This window comes from Triticum aestivum, chromosome 2D, assembly GCF_018294505.1.
Source record: "Triticum aestivum cultivar Chinese Spring chromosome 2D, IWGSC CS RefSeq v2.1, whole genome shotgun sequence".
Taxonomy (NCBI): Eukaryota; Viridiplantae; Streptophyta; class Magnoliopsida; order Poales; family Poaceae; genus Triticum; species Triticum aestivum.
In genome coordinates, this window is record NC_057799.1 from 52,362,135 (window position 1) to 52,380,817 (window position 18,683).

Below are 18,683 nucleotides of genomic sequence, written 5' to 3' on the forward strand. Positions count from 1 at the left end.
TCTATTCCAGCCGTGTGCGGTGCCCCCTCCACCATATTCCACCTCGGTCATATCGTAGCGGTGCTTAGGCGAAGTCCTGCGTCGGTAGCAACATCATCACCGTCATCACGCCGTCGTGCTGACGGAACTCTCCCGTGAAGCTTTGCTGGATCGGAGTTCGCGGGACGTCATCGAGCTGAACGTGTGCTGAACTCGGAGGTGCCGTACGTTCGGTACTTGGATCGGTCGGATCGTGAAGACGTACGACTACATCAACCGCGTTGTGCTAATGCTTCCGCTTTTGGTCTACGAGGGTACGTGGACAACACTCTCCCCTCTCGTTGCTATGCATCACCATGATCCTGTGTGTGCGTAGGAAAATTTTGAAATTACTACGTTCCCCAACATTATATTCTTAAAAAGAGGGTTGTCCAACGACGTTCTCCATTTCTCCCCACCCATGCCCGACCATTTTTTCTCATTCCATTTTCCCAACCAACCTTGATTTTTTTTGCATAAATATTATTCGAAGTACATAGTTCAAACATAAATATTATTCAGACTACATAGTTCAAACATAAAATTTAAACGATGCCACGATCTATTTGTCTCCATTACGCCTCTACAAGACCATTGAGTAGTTGTTGATGCACTTCTCAATCTCGAAGTTGCCGACCCATCTCCCAAAATTGTCCAGCAAGCTATGCATCTTGTTCTGGATGTGCACACGATTCTCGAAGCTTGTCAAAATCAACATTACATATATAGTTACCCTCATCCTCCGTACCTCCACAATCTTGTTGTGCATGACCAGACATGAAGCCATCACCTCTCACAATGTCTCACGATCCCAAATATTTGCGTGTCCACGAACAATAGCCCAACGAACAGTTGTCCTGCCCGGTGTCAAAACCCCTAAAGTTGATGCCATGCTCGCCTTCCTTCTCCATTTCTTCGAGGATTATCATCGTCATCAACTTGTACTCGCCATCACTATCATCCGATGACAATGAATCGCATAACTCATTGTAAATAAACTCATCATCCGAGTCCATTGTGTATCCCTATAAATGTGCATAAACCAAGGTAAGAAAATATTTTTCTCGTAATAATCGATGATTATTCTAGAATCATTTGGGTATTTTGGTATGATAAAGGTAAAACCCAAGGCACATTCAAGACTTCTGTAAGAAAAGATCAAAGCCATATTTAGGTCACGATCAAGAAAGTGTGAGCTGATAACAGATGAAGTTCAAGATCACCAATGTTGATGTCTTCCTCGATGAAAGGGATCAACCACAAGCTTTACACCACCTATACCGCCCACAAAATGGAGTTATGGAGAGCAAAATGAAAGATTGATCATGATGGCACACTATGCTCGACGAGTACAATACGCACGGTATTTGAGATTCCCAAAAATGGTATGCAAGGAAATTACCGATGCAATCACAACTTTCTGGTGGGGAGATCCTGAGGAGTAGAGAAAGATGCATTGGTTCACATGCTGGCGAATGTGCCTACCCAAGCGTTAAGGAGGCATGGGTTTCAGAGACTTACATGCTTTTAATCTTGCTATGCTGGCTAAATAGAGTTGGAGGTTAATTACACATCTTGATACTTTGTGTGCATGGGTATTACGAGCTAAACTATTATGAGCGAGCTTCTGGAATTCGGCTTGCGTTGATGGGCTAAGGCCCAAGCACACTACTCCCTCGCTCGTGATTTATCAGAGCCAAGGCCACCAAATTCTTTGCACCAATTCGGTTGATCAGAGCCAAGATTGCCATGAATGATCCAACACTAGAGGACAGACGGGGTTGCTCGCTTCTCCGTAGCATCTGTCTAGCAGCAAACAAACTTTTTGAACTTTGCCACTCTTACTACGTGTCCTTATACTGTTAGATGATGTACATGGTTCGAGTATTTATTCTCGCAACGAAAATGTGATTTAGTCCGACATTAACAATGATTGGCATCTTCAACATCGATATGTCCGTGGACCGGTGGGGAGACCAGTTCACAAACAATGATGCTGGAGCCAGTCATCCAAAGTTGTCCTCAAAACTTTTGCCTTTTCTTTTTAAGTCCGGAAGCTCAAAATAACCGCATATCAAATCATAGATGATTGAAAATGTTCAAATGTGACATTAGTTATAATTTAAATATTACAATGCAACAAAGTTTTTAAATTAAATAAGTTCAAACTTGAATTCAACTAGCACATATGTTTTAGTTGTCCCGTTTAACCATTCACATATGCTCAATCAAATCTTACTTGAGTTACTCGATACCGAATTTATTGATGCCTTTCGAATAAACTCGTAGAACTTGGCTGAATTCTGATAAGGAATTTAATAGGATCACCCATGTTCTCAAATTCAAGAGCCGCAGTAGCGTCTTCACTCTTATCCTCCACGATCATGTTATGTATGATCACACAAGATTGTCATCACCTTCCACTAGGTCTCCGGATCTCATTGTCTAGTAGGTCCACGAACAACCGTTAAGCGGGCATGGAGAACTCCTAATGCTCTCTTCAACTGGCTCGTATATGTACTCTATGTCTGAATCCATTGCCTTAAAGAAAGCACAAAAAAATTAGCACGGGCATTTCAGCAAACACTTGTGGGCTTGCCGGGTTAGGTCGAAGAGAGAGAGAGAGAGAGAGAGCGGGGTGAGGAGAGAGTGCTGAAGGAGAGAGAAAGGGGAATGACCCAGCCAGTTCGTTTTGACAGCACCGGTCTGCTAACGGTCGTTAACTGGCACACCACCCCCTGCCCTGCGCACGTGGCCCGACTTGCGGGCCAGGGATGTCAGAAAATGTTTTAAAAACTTACGATGGGCGTTTTGGATTTTTTGAAACAGCCGACCCCATATTTGATAATTATGAGCGACAAACAAATTTTTGATACCTGAAAAGTGATAGTTTTATGCTATTTACACTCAAATTGGGATGCCATTCTTGCATGACTGATCAATTACTACAACTTACGCGACATGCATAATTAGGCGAAGTTAGAACAGCGAAGTGGGCATGCACTTACCAGTGGAGCACCCACATACACTGATGTCAACATTAAGCAGTGGACTAAAAAGGAAAAAGGTGACGAAAAGAATAACAACAACAACAAAGCCTTTAGTCCCAAATAAGTTGGGATAGGCTAGAGCTGAAACATATAAGATCTCGTGACCAACTCATGGCTCTGGCACATGGATAGCAAGCTTTCATGCACCCCTGTCCATAACTAGTTCTTTGGTGATACTCCAATCCTTTAGGTCTCTCTTAATGGACTCCTCCCATGTCAAATTCGTTCTACCCCGACCTCTCTTGACATTCTCCGTACGCTTTAGCCGTCTACTATGCACTGGAGCTTCTGGAGGCCTGCGCTGAATATACCCAAATTAAACCATCTCAGACGATATTGGAGAAGCTTCTCTTCAATTGGTGCTACCCCAACTCTATCCCGTATATCATCATTCTGGACTCGATCCTTCTTCGTGTGGCCACACATCCATATCAACATACGCATCTCCGCCACACCAAACTGTTGAAAGAACATGAAACTCTAATCCTCTAGTTCACGGGTCATGATCGCCCGAGATTATTTATTAATTAATTGTGCGTCAAAGAGGGGAAGCCCCGGCCGGTGTTGTCACGGCTTGCTTAATTTGATCAACTTTGTTAATTGTAACCAACGTGTCACCTGTGCGCTGCCCATCTGGGGATAATTAAGAATACATGCCCTCCGTTTTTAATTATAAATCCTTTTAGATATTCCAATACAAACTACATATAAATTTTATATACATTTTGATGATTTTTGAAAAAGGAGGCGGGGCAAGGCCACCAAATTCTTTTCACCAATTCGCTTCAATAAGCCAGCTTCTACCATTAATGATTCAATCAATCAACACTACTAGTAGACGACGCTCACTTATTACTGATGGAGCGCACACATCTGCAATGCAACGTCCTTCGTTTTCAGAGTTTGCCATTACAAGTATAACACCAAAATGTGCTAAATGCTAATACATGCTGCCGCGCAATGCAGCAGAGTACACATTTGCACTACTCGTCGCCTCACTCTTGGAGGAGTAAAAGTCTGTATTTTTTTCAATCCACGAAGCTACAGAAAAAAAATCTTCAGAAAAAATCTCAAGGCTGAGGGGCAATGGCCCCCTGGCCTCAACATAGTGATACGTCTCCAACGTATCTATAATTTTTGATTGTTCCATACTATTATATTATCTGTTTTGGATGTTTTATATGCATTAATATGTTATTTTATATTATTTTTGGGACTAACCTATTAACCTAGGGTCCAGTGTCAGTTTCTGTTTTTTCCTTGTTTTTGAGTTTCGCATAAAAGGAATACCAAACGTAGTCCAAACGAAATGAAACCTTTCCGATGATTTTTCTTGAACCAGAAGACAATCAGGAGACTTGGAGATGAAGTCGGAGGAGCCACGAGGCGGCCACAAGGATGGAGGGCGCGCCCCCCACCCTTGTGGGCCCCCCGTGACCCTCCTGACCTAATTCTTTCGCCTTTGTATTCTCAATATCCCCAAACCACCAGAGGCATCCACAAAAACACTTTTCCACCGCTGCAACCTTCTGTACCCGTGAGATCCCATCTAGGGACCTTTTCTGGCACCCTGCCGGAGGGGGATTCGATCACGGAGGGCTTCTACATCAACTCTATTGCCCTTCTGATGAAGCGTGAGTAGTTTACCACATACCTATGGGTCCATAGCTAGTAGGTAGATGGCTTCTTCTCTCTCTCTTTGATTCTCAATACCATGTTCTCCTCGATGTTCTTGGAGATCTATTCGATGTAATATTTTTTTGCGGTGTGTTTGCCGAGATCCGATGAATTGTGGATTTAGGATCAGCTTATCTATGAATATTATTTGAATCTTCTCTGAATTCTTTTATGCATGATTTGATATCTTTGTAATTCTCTTCGAACTATCGGTTTGGTTTAGCCAACTAGATTGGTTTTCTTGCAATGGGAGAAGTGCTTAGCTTTGGGTTCAATCTTGCGGTGTCCTTTCCCAGTGATAGTAGGGGCAGCAAGGCACGTATTGTATTGTTGCCATCGAGGATAAAAAGATGGGGTTTTCATCATATTGCTTGAGTTAATTCCTCTATATCATGTCATCTTACTTAATGCGTTACTCCATTCTTTATGAACTTAATACTCTAGATGCATGCTGGATAGCGGTCGATGTATGGAGTAATAGTAGTAGATGCAGAATTGTTTCGGTCTACTTCACACAGACGTGATGCCTATATTCATGATCATTGCCTTAAATATCGTCATAACTTTGCGCTTTTCTATCAATTGCTCGGCAGTAATTTGTTCACCCACCGTATTATTTGCTATCTTGAGAGAAGCCTCTAGTGAAACCTATGGCCTCCGGGTCTATTTTCCATCATATAAGTTTCTATTTTCCATCATATGAGTTTTCGATCTACTATTTTGCAATCTTTTACTTTCCGATCTATAAACCAAAAAATACCAAAAATATTTACTTTATCGTTTATCTATCTCTATCAGATCTCACTTTTGCAAGTAACCGTGAAGGGATTGACAATCCCTTTATCGCGTTGGGTGCAAGTTGTTTGATTGTTTGTGCAGGTATTCGGTGATTTGTGCGTTGTCTCCTACTGGATTGATACCTTGGTTCTCAAATTGAGGAAAATACTTATCTCTACTTTGCTGCATCACCCTTTCCTCTTTAAGGGAAAAACCAACGCAAGCTCAAGAAGTAGCACATAGCTCCGCCACTGCACGTAACTACCTACATATTGTCGTACGTATGCACTTATGGTGCTACCAGATACATGTGGAACGTATCTGCCATGAAAGTACTATCTAAGTTTTTAAGGGCGCGTTTGCTTACCTGCACTGTTTTTTGCCACTTTGCATACTTGTCCCAGTTGGGCCTGTCTGAGCATATACAGGTTAAAAACCAACATCTGCATGTTGATTGGTTGCCTGCATCGCCACTAGCCCGAATGTGCTAAAACAAAGGGCCAACTGTTTGGTTGCGGACTTGTTTCAGGGTAAACACAAGTCCGGTTGTTTGCTTACATCCAGGATAGTTGTGTGGTAACCTCCTACTCGATGTAGTGAGCTTATCAAAGGCACACATGAACTAGCAAGAACTAAACTAGTAGCAACATAGTACGATAAGTTCTAAACGAAACATAAGTCTTAACGACACACAACAAGTTTTAAACCAACATAGTACAATGAGTTCTAAACGAAACCGAAGTCTTAAATCAAGAACAACAAAGGACTGGACCACAGGAGCTCAGGCGGTCGCGGGGAAGGCATTGTCGTGCTCCTTGCACTTGGTGATCACCTCCACGCCCTCGTCGTTGAAGACGATCACCTTCATGGTGTCGGGGGACAACAGCTTGAACGTCAGTCTTGATAACCCACAAGTATAGGGGATCGCAACAGTTTTCGATAAGTAAGAGTGTCGAACCCAACGAGGAGCTAAAGGTAGAACAAATATTCCCTCAAGTTCTATCGACCACCGATACAACTCCACGCACGCTTGACGTTTGCTTTACCTAGAACAAGTATGAAACTAGAAGTACTTTGTAGGTGTTGTTGGATAGGTTTGCAAGAATATAAAGAGGACGTAAATGAAAAGTAGGGGCTGTTTAGATAAAGACACAATAAAGTAAATATAGCGAGTGTGGAAAAGTGGTGGTAGGAGTTGCGAAATTGTCCCTAAGCAATTGACTACTTTACTAGACCTATAGCAAGTTTTATGTGGGAGAGGCCACTGCTAGCATGTCATCCCTTACTTGGAATTCTATGCACTTATGATTGGAACTGTTAGCAAGCATCCGCAACTACTAACGTTCATTAAGGTAAAACCCAAGCATAGCATTAAGATATATTGGTCCCCCTTCAATCCCGTATGCATCAATTTCTATGCTAGGTTGAAGCTTCTGTCACTCTTGCCCTCTAATACATAGTCTTATCAACATACAACTAACCCTATGGTGTGATCCATGCGTGCGCTCATATGATGGGCACCAAAGGACAGCAACATAACCACAAGCAAATTAAATCAATCCTAGCAATTCATCAACCACCGACAGGACAACGAAAATCTACTCAGACATCATAGGATGGCAACACATCATTGGATAATAATATGGAGCATAAAGCACCATGTTCAAGTAAAGGGTACAGCGGGTTGCGGGAGAGTGGACCGCTGTAGATAGAGGGGGGAAGGTGATGGAGATGTTGGTGAAGATGGCGGAGGTGTTGGTGAAGATCGCGGTGATGATGATGGCCCCCGGCGGCGTTCCGGCGCCACCGGAAGCGAGGGGGAGAGAGCCCCCCTCCTTCTTCTTCTTCCTTGACCTTCTCCCTAGATGGGAGAAGGGTTTCCCCTCTGGTCCATGGTCTCCATGGCGTGGGAGGGGCGAGAGCCCCTCCGAGATTGCATCTGTCTCTCTGTCTCTCTCTGTTTCTGCGTTCTCGTTGCTGCCCTTTCACCGTTTCGTGTATATATGGAGATCCGTAACTCCGATTGGATTGAAACCTTCACCATGATTTCTGTACCAAAAATTAGCTTTCTTGCGTCTGAAGTTGAGCAGCAACCGCCTTACGGGTGGCCCACGAGGGTCAGGGGCACGCCCCCTGCCTCGTGGCCACCTCGGGCACCGTCTCGCGTTGATTCTTCTTCCGGAATTCTCCAAATATTCCAAAAATATTCTCCGTTCGTTTTTATCCCATTTGGATTCCGTTTGATATGGATATTCTGCGAAACATAAAACATGCAACAAACAGGAACTGGCACTGGGCACTGGATCAATATGTTAGTCCCAAAAATAGTATAAAAAGTTGCCAAAAAGTATATGAAAGTTGCATAATATTGGCATGGAACAATAAAAAATTATAGATACGACGGAGACGTATCAGCATCCCCAAGCTTAATTCCTGCTCGTCCTCGAGTAGGTAAATGATAAAAAGACAATTTTTGATGTGGAATGCTACCTAGCATAATCTTGATCATATGTCTAATCATGGCATGAATATTAAGATACGAGTGATTCAAAGCAATAGTCTATCATTTGACATAAAAACAATAATACTTCAAGCCTACTAATAAAGCAATCATGTCTTTTCAAAATAACAAGGCCAAATAAAGTTATCCCTACAAAATCATATAGTCTGGCTATGCTCCATCTTCACCACACAAAATATTCACATCATGCACAACCCCGATGACAAGCCAAGCAATGGTTTCATACTTTTGACGTTCTCAAACCTTTTCAACTTTCACGCAATACATGAGCGTGAGCCATGGACATAGCACTATGGGTGGAATAGAATATGATGATGGGGTTATGTGGAGAAGACAAAAAGGAGAAAGTCTCACATCGACGCGGCTAATCAACGGGCTATGGAGATGCCCATCAATTGATGTCAATGCGAGGAGTAGGGATTGCCATGCAAAGGATGCACTAGAGCTATAAGTATATGAAAGCTCAAACTGAAACTAAGTGGGTGTGCATCCAACTTGCTTGCTCATGAAGACCTAGGGCATTCGAGGAAGCCCATCGTTGGAATATACAAGCCAAGTTCTATAATGAATATTCCCACTAGTATATGAAAGTGATAACTCAAGAGACTCTCTATATGAAGAACATGGTTCTACTTTGAAGCACAAGTGTGGTAAAAGGATAGTAACATTGCCCCTTCTCTCTTTTTCTCTCATTTTTTTCTTTTTTTCTTTTTTTGGGCCTTCTCTCTCTTTTTTTTGGCCTTCCTCTTTTTTTTCGTCTAGAGTCTCATCCCGACTTGTGGGGGAATCATAGTCTCCATCATCCTTTCCTCACTGGGGCAATGCTCTAATAATGATGATCATCACACTTTTATTTACTTACAACTCAACATTACAACTCGATACTAGAACAAAGATATGACTCTATATGATTGCCTCCGGCGGTGTACCGGGATGTGCAATGATCTAGCGTAGCAATGACATCAAAAAATGGACAAGCCATGAAAACATCATGCTAGCTATCTTACGATCATGCAAAGCAATATGACAATAAATGCTCAAGTCATGTATATGATGATGATGGAAGTTGCATGGCAATATATCTCGGAATGGCTATGGAAATGCCATGGTAGGTAGGTATGGTGGCTGTTTTGAGGAAGATATAATGAGGCTTATGTGTGACAGAGCGTATCGTATCACGGGGTTTGGATGCACCGGAGAAGTTTGCACCAACTCTCGAGGTGAGAAAGGGCAATGCACGGTACCGAAGAGGCTAGCAATGATGGAAGGGTGAGAGTGCGTATAATCCATGGACTCAACATTAGTCATAAAGAACTCACATACTTATTGCAAAAATCTATTAGTCATCAAAACAAAGTACTACCCGCATGCTCCTAGGGGGATAGATTGGTAGGAAAAGACCATCGCTCATCCCCGACCGCCACTCATAAGGAAGACAATCAATAAATACCTCATGCTCCAACTTCGTTACATAACGGTTCACCATACGTGCATGCTACGGGAATCACAAACCTCAACACAAGTATTTCCACAATCCACAACTACCCACTAGCATGACTCTAATACCACCACCTTTATATCGCAAAACTATTGCAAGGAATCAAACATATCATATTCAGTGATCTACAAGTTTTATGTAGGATTTTATGACTAACCATGTGAATGACCAGTTCCTGTCATCTCTCCAAATAGATATAAGTGAAGCAAGAGAGTTTAATTCTTTCTACAAAAGATATGCCCGTGCTCTAACAAATATAAGTGAAGCAAAAGAGGATTCTACAAATGGCGGTTGTCTAAGTGAAGAGAAACAGACAATCCAAACTTCAAATGATATAAGTGAAGCACATGAAGCATTCTATAAAGCCATACTCAAAGAATATAAGTGAAGTGCAATAAGCATTCTATAAATCAACCAAGGACTACCTCATACCAGCATGATGCATAAAAGAAAAGTGAAAACTAAATGCAAAAGACGCTCCAAGATTGCACATATCGCATGAACGAAGCATAGAAGAAAAGTGAAAACTAAATGCAAAAGACGCTCCAAGATTGCACATATCGCATGAACGAAACGAATCCGAAAACATACCGATACTTGTTGAAGAAAGAGGGGATGCCTTCCAGGGCATCCCCAAGCTTAGACGCTTGAGTATCCTTGAATATTTAATTGGGGTGCCTCGGGCATCCCCAAGCTTGAGCTCTTGCCTCTCTTCCTTCTTCTCACATCGAAACCTTCTCGATCATCGAACACTTCATCCACACAAAACTTCAACAGAAAACTCGGTAAGATCCGTTAGTATAATAAAGCAAATCACTACTCTAAGTACTGTTGCAAACCAATTCATATTTTTTTTTTTGCATTGTGTCTACTGTAATATAACTTTTCCATGGCTTAATCCATTGATATGAATCGATAGTTTCATCAAACCAAGCAAACTATGCATCAAAAACAGAATCTGTCTAAAACAGAACAGTCTGTAATAATATGAACATTAACCATACTTCTGATACTTGAAAAATTCTGCCAAAATTAGGAAAAATAAAAAAAATTGTATAGAAAGACAGTGCAAAAAGAATCAGAACCGTTTGACGTTCCAGTAAAAAAATTAAAAATCACGCACTACAGCCAAAATTTCTGTCCTGCACCGTACAAACCAACAAGCATTGTAAACATCCTAAAGGCAAACCTTGGCACATTATTTTTATTCTTAAACTTTATAAAAGAACACAACAGAAATAATGACTCTCTAAAACTTCCGGGTTGTCTCCCTGACAGCGCTTTCTTTAAAGCCATTAAGCTAGGCATATAGTGCTCAAGTAATGGATCCACCCGGATCCCAAGGTATATCAAAGCCAATTTTAATTAAAAATGATTTGGTATTTAGTAATGAGCACAAAGTAACATATATCATGTAATGACGGAGTCTAACTCTCTTCCTATGCATCGGCATGTCATAAAAGAACAATTCATGCACACAAAGTAAAGGCCAATGCATAGTATAAACAGTTTCTTGCAATTTTTTCATGTTGGAAACATAGAGAGGTGGAGACACAGTTCCTCTCTCATAATAATTGCAAGTAGGAGCAGCAAGCACATGCATATTATATTCATCAAAATCATCATGTGCAACGGTAAAAGGCAACCCATCAATATAATCCTTAATAAAGGCAAACTTCTCCGATATAGTGTAGTCGGGAGAATTCAAAAAGATAATAGGACTATCATGCGTGGGTGCAATAGCAACAATTTCATGTTTAACATAAGGAACTATAGCAAGTTCATCTCCATAAGCATAATTCATATTGGCATCTTTGCCACAAGCATAGCAAGCATCATCAAAAAGGGATATTTCAAGAGAATCAACGGGATCATAACAATCATCATAGCAATCATCCTTCGGTAAGCACGAAGGGGAATTAAACAATGTATGAGTTGAAGAGTTACTCTCATTAGAAGGTGGGCACAGGTAGCTAATCCGCTCTTCCTCCTTTTGTTCTTCGCTCTCCTCCTCATCTTTTTCATCCAATGAGCTCACAGTTTCATCAATTCCTTCTTCCATAGACTCCTGCAAAATATTAGTCTCTTCTTGGACAGCGGAGACTTTCTCAATATATGGTTTAACATAGGCATTAGAAGCATAATTATCATAGCAATATTTAAGTATGGCAAAATTTTCATACTTGTAAAGAGTAGCATCATACTTTTCAATTAAATAAGCAATTTCGTAAGCACCCTTAAAAGCAACAAGTTCTTCAATTTGTTGAACATCATAGTAACTATAAACACCTTTAGCATACGAAGATAAGATTCCATTATCAATAAACTCACATTGGTAGGGAAGGTGTTTCTTAGGGTTTTTAGAACAACAAGTAAAATCATATATATAACATAAATTCCAAGCATAGCATTGCAAACGATGAATTTGACCCAGTAAAAGTTTCCCTTTTTCAGATATACGGTGTCGCACATAACAAGCATGCTCATCTAAAGATTTGCCCTCAACTAAGCTAGTTGGGGTTTCAGCACGAGCACATAGGGATTGAAGATGATCCAAGTAATAAGCTTCAGGAGTGTGATAGATTTTGAGTGGTTCTTCAACCATTGGTTCAGTAGGTACAACTATTTTTTTTTGGTATTTTGCATTTCCTACCCATAACTAAAGATAGAAAACAACTAAGAACAGCAAATAAAAATTACTTAGTGATAAAGCAAACAAGCACACACGAGAATATTCACCCCACGCTATTGCTCCCCGGCAACGGCGCCAGAAAAAGGTCTTGATAACCCACAAGTATAGGGGATTGCAACAGTTTTCGATAAGTAAGAGTTTCGAACCCAACGAGGAGCTAAAGGTAGAACAAATATTCCCTCAAGTTCTATCGACCACCGATACAACTCTACGCACGCTCGACGTTCGCTTTACCTAGAACAAGTATGAAACTAGAAGTACTTTGTAGGTGTTGTTGGATAGGTTTGCAAGAATATAAAGAGGACGTAAATGAAAAGTAGGGGCTGTTTAGATAAAGACACAATAAAGTAAATATAGCGAGTGTGGAAAAGTGGTGGTAGGAGTTGCGAAATTGTCCCTAAGCAATTGACTACTTTACTAGATTGATAGCAAGTTTTATGTGGGAGAGGCCACTGCTAGCATGTCATCCCTTACTTGGAATTCTATGCACTTATGATTGGAACTGTTAGCAAGCATCTACAACTACTAACATTCATTAAGGTAAAACCCAACCATAGCATTAAGATATATTGGTCCCCCTTCAATCCCGTATGCATCAATTTCTATGCTAGGTTGAAGCTTCTGTCACTCTTGCCCTCCAATACATAGTCTTATCAACATACAACTAACCCTATGGTGTGATCCACGCGCGCGCTCATATGATGGGCACCAAAGGATGGCAACATAACCACAAGCAAATTAAATCAATCTTAGCAATTCATCAACCACCGACAAGACAACGAAAATCTACTCAGACATCATAGGATGGCAACACATCATTGGATAATAATATGGAGCATAAAGCACCATGTTCAAGTAGAGGGTACAGTGGGTTGCGGGAGAGTGGACCGCTGTAGATAGAGGGGGAAAGGTGATGGAGATGTTGGTGAAGATGGCGGAGGTGTTGGTGAAGATCGCGGTGATGATGATGGCCCCTGGCGGCGTTCCGGCGCCACCGAAAGCGAGGGGGAGAGAGCCCCCCTCCTTCTTCTTCTTCCTTGACCTTCTCCCTAGATGGGAGAATGGTTTCCCCTCTGGTCCATGATCTCCATGGCGTGGGAGGGGCGAGAGCCCCTCCGAGATTGGATCTGTCTCTCTGTTTCTGCGTTCTCGTTGCTGCCCTTTCACCGTTTCGTGTATATATGGAGATCCATAACTCCGATTGGATTGAAACCTTCGCCGTGATTTTTTACCAAAAATTAGCTTTCTTGCGTCCGAAGTTGAGCAGCAACCGCCTTACAGGTGGCCCACAAGGGTCAGGGGCGCGCCCCCTGCCTCGTGGCCACCTCGGGCACCGTCTCGCGTTGATTCTTCTTCCGGAATTCTCCAAATATTCCAAAAATATTCTCCGTCCGTTTTTATCCCTTTTGGATTCCGTTTGATATGGATATTCTGCGAAACATAAAACATGCAACAAACAGGAACTGGCATTGGATCAATATGTTAGTCCCAAAAATAGTATAAAAAGTTGCCAAAAAGTATATGAAAGTTGCATAATATTGGCATGGAACAATAAAAAATTATAGATACGACGGAGACGTATCAGTCAGCTGTTGGGAATCGTAGCATAATTTAAAATTTTCCTACGCTCACCAAGATGCATCTATGGAGTATACTAGCAACGAGGGGAAAGGAGTGCATCTACATACCCTTGTAGATCGCGAGCGGAAGCGTTCCAATGAACGTGGATGACGGAGTCGTACTCGCCGTGATCCAAATCACCGATGACCGAGTGCCGAACGGACGGCACCTCCGCGTTCAACACACGTACGGTGCAGCGACGTCTCCTCCTTCTTGATCCAGCAAGGGGGAAGGAGAGGTTGATGGAGATCCAGCAGCACGACGGCGTGGTGGTGGATGTAGCGGGTCTCGGCAGGGCTTCGCCGAGCTTCTGCGAGAGGGAGAGGTATTGCAGGGGAGGAGGGAGGCGCCCAAGGCTGTTGTTGTGTTACTGCCCTCCCTCCCCCCTTTATATAGGCCCCCTGGGAGGGGGGGGGGCGCCGGCCAAGATCCCATCTAGGGTGGGGGCGGCGGCCAAGGGGGGGTGACTTGCCCCCCAAGGCAAGTGGGAAACCCCCCCCCCCCCCACCCAAGGGTTCCCAACCCTAGGCGCATGGGGGGAGGCCCATGGGGGGGCGCCCAGCCCACTAGGGGCTGGTTCCCTTCCCACTTCAGCCCACGGGGCCCTCCGGGATAGGTGGCCCCACCCGGTGGACCCCCGGGACCCTTCCGGTGGTCCCGGTACAATACCGGTAACCCCCGAAACTTTCCCGTTGGCCGAAACTTGACTTCCTATATATAATTCTTCACCTCCGGACCATTCCGGAACCTATCGTGACGTCCGGGATCTCATCCGGGACTCCGAACAACTTTCGGGTTTCCGCATACACATATCTCTACAACCCTAGCGTCACCGAACCTTAAGTGTGTAGACCCTACGGGTTCGGGAGACATGCAGACATGACCGAGACGCCTCTCCGGTCAATAACCAACAGCGGGATCTGGATACCCATGTTGGCTCCCACATGTTCCACGATGATCTCATCAGATGAACCACGGTGTCGAGGATTTAATCAATCCCGTATGCAATTCCCTTTGTCAATCGGTATGTTACTTGCCCGAGATTCGATCGTCGGTATCCCAATACCTTGTTCAATCTCGTTACCGGCAAGTCTCTTTACTCGTACCGCAATGCATGATCCCGTGACTAACGCCTTAGTACATAGAGCTCATTATGATGATGCATTACCGAGTGGGCCCAGAGATACCTCTTCGTCACACGGAGTGACAAATCCCAGTCTCGATCCGTGCCAACCCAACAGACACTTTCGGAGATACCCGTAGTGCACCTTTATAGTCACCCAGTTACGTTGTGACGTTTGGCACACCTAAAGCACTCCTACGGTATCCGGGAATTGCACGATCTCATGGTCTAAGGAAAAGATACTTGACATTGGAAAAGCTCTAGCAAACGAAACTACACGATCTTTTAGGCTATGCTTAGGATTGGGTCTTGTCCATCACATCATTCTCCTAATGATGTGATCCCGTTATCAATGACATCCAATGTCCATAGTCAGGAAACCATGACTATCTGTTGATCAATGAGCTAGTCAACTAGAGGCTTACTAGGGACACGTTGTGGTCTATGTATTCACACATGTATTACGATTTCCGGACAATACAATTATAGCATGAACAATAGACAATTACCATGAACAAAGAAATATAATAATAACCATTTATTATTGCCTCTAGGGCATATTTCCAACAGTCTCCCACTTGCACTAGAGTCAATAATCTAGTTACATTGTGATGAATCGAACACCCATTGCGTCCTGGTGTTGATCATGTTTTGCCCTAGGGAGAGGTTTAGTCAGCGGATCTGCTACATTCAGGTCTGTATGTACTTTACAAATATCTATGTCTCCATTTTGAACACTTTCACGAATGGATTTGAAGCGACGCTTGATATGCCTGGTCTTCCTGTGACACCTGGGCTCCTTCGCAAGGGCAATAGCTCCAGTGTTGTCACAGAAGAGAGTCATCGGGCCCGACGCATTGGGAATCACCCCTAGGTCGGTAATGAACTCCTTCATCCAGACTGCTTCCTGTGCTGCCTCCGAGGCTGCCATGTACTCCGCTTCACATGTAGATCCCGCCACGACGCTTTGCTTGCAACTGCACCAGCTTACTGCTCCTCCATTCAAAATATACACGTATCCGGTTTGTGACTTCGAGTCATCCAGATCTGTGTCGAAGCTAGCGTCGACGTAACCCTTTACGACGAGCTCTTCGTCACCTCCATAAACGAGAAACATATCCTTAGTCCTCTTCAGGTACTTCAGGATATTCTTGACCGCTGTCCAGTGTTCCATGCCGGGATTACTTTGGTACCTTCCTACCAAACTTACGACAAGGTTTACATCGGGTCTAGTACACAGCATGGCATACATAATAGACCCTATGGCCGAGGCATAGGGGATGACACTCATCTTTTCTCTATCTTCTGCCGTGGTCGGGCATTGAGCCGTGCTCAATTGCACACCTTGCAATACAGGCAAGAACCCCTTCTTGGACTGATCCATATTCAACTTCTTCAATATCTTGTCAAGGTATGTACTCTGTGAAAGACCAATGAGGCGTCTTGATCTATCTCTATAGATCTTGATGCCTAATATATAAGCAGCTTCTCCAAGGTCCTTCATTGAAAAACACTTATTCAAATAGGCCTTTATACTTTCCAAGAATCCTATATCATTTCCCATCAATAGTATGTCATCCACATATAATATGAGAAATGCTACAGAGCTCCCACTCACTTTCTTGTAAACACAGGCTTCTCCATAAGTCTGTGTAAACCCAAACGCTTTGATCATCTCATCAAAGCGAATGTTCCAACTCCGAGATGCTTGCACCAGCCCATAGATTGAGCACTGGAGCTTGCATACTTTGTTAGCATTCTTAGGATCGACAAATCCTTCCGGCTGCATCATATACAACTCTTCCTTAAGGAAGCCGTTAAGGAATGCCGTTTTGACGTCCATTTGCCATATCTCATAATCATAGTATGTGCCAATTGCTAACATGATTCGGACGGACTTCAGCTTCGCTACGGGTGAGAAAGTCTCATCGTAGTCAACCCCTTGAACTTGTCGATAACCCTTAGCGACAAGTCGAGCCTTATAGATGGTCACATTATCATCCGCGTCCGTCTTCTTCTTAAAGATCCATTTGTTTTCTATGGCTTGCCGATCATCGGGCAAGTCAGTCAAAGTCCATACTTCATTTTCATACATGGATCCTATCTCGGATTTCATGGCTTCTAGCCATTTGTCGGAATCCGGGCCCGCCATCGCTTCTTCATAGTTCGAAGGTTCACCGTTGTCTAAGAACATGATTTCCAGGACAGGGTTGCCGTACCACTCTGGTGCGGAACGTGTCCTTGTGGACCTACGAAGTTCAGTAACTTGATCTGAAGCTTCATGATCATCATCATTAACTTCCTCCCCAGTCGGTGTAGGCACCACAGGAACATTTTCCCGCGCTGCGCTACTTTCCGGTTCGGAAGGGGTGACTATCACCTCATCAAGTTCCACTTTCCTCCCACTCAATTCTTTCGAGAGAAACTCCTTCTCCAGAAAGGACCCATTCTTTGCAACGAAGATCTTGCCTTCGGATCTGAGGTAGAAGGTATACCCAATAGTTTCCTTAGGGTATCCTATGAAGACGCATTTTTCCGACTTGGGTTCGAGCTTTTCAGGTTGAAGTTTCTTGACATAAGCATCGCATCCCCAAACTTTTAGAAACGACAGCTTAGGTTTCTTCCCAAGCCATAATTCATACGGTGTCTTCTCAACGGATTTCGACGGAGCCCTATTTAAAGTGAATGCGGCAGTCTCTAAAGCATAGCCCCAAAATGAGAGCGGTAAATCGGTAAGAGACATCATAGATCGCACCATATCCAATAGAGTGCGATTACGACGTTCGGACACACCATTTCTCTGAGGTGTTCCAGGCGGCGTGAGTTGTGAAACTATTCCACATTTCCTTAAGTGTGTACCAAATTCGTGACTTAAGTATTCTCCACCACGATCTGATCGTAAGAATTTTATTTTCCTGTCATGTTGATTCTCAACTTCACTCTGAAATTCCTTGAACTTTTCAAAGGTTTCAGACTTGTGTTTCATTAGGTAGACATACCCATGTCTACTTAAATCATCAGTGAGAGTGAGAACATAACGATATCCTCCACGAGCCTCAACACTCATTGGACCACACACATCGGTATGTATGATTTCCAATAAGTTGGTCGCTCGCTCCATTGTTCCGGAGAACGGAGTCTTGGTCATCTTACCCATGAGGCATGGTTCACACGTGTCAAATGATTCGTAATCAAGAGACTCCAAAAGTCCATCTGCATGGAGCTTCTTTATGCGCTTGACACCAATGTGACCAAGGTGGCAGTGCCACAAGTATGTGGGACTATCGTTATCAACTTTACATCTTTTGGTATTCACACTATGAACATGTGTAACATCACGTTCGAGATTCATCAAAAATAAACCATTGACCCGCGGGGCATGACCATAAAACATCTCTCAAATAAATAGAACAACCATTATTCTCGGATTTAAATGAGTAGCCATCTCGAACTAAACGAGATCCAGATACAATGTTCATGCTCAAAGCTGGAACTAAATAACAATTATTGAGGTTTAAAACTAATCCCATGGGTAGATGCAGAGGTAGCGTGCCGACGGCGATCACATCGACCTTGGAACCATTCCCGACGCGCATCGTCACCTCGTCCTTCGCCAGTCTCCGTTTATTCCGTAGTTCCTGTTTTGAGTTACAAATATGAGCAACCGCACCGGTATCAAATACCCAGGAGCTACTACGAGTACTGGT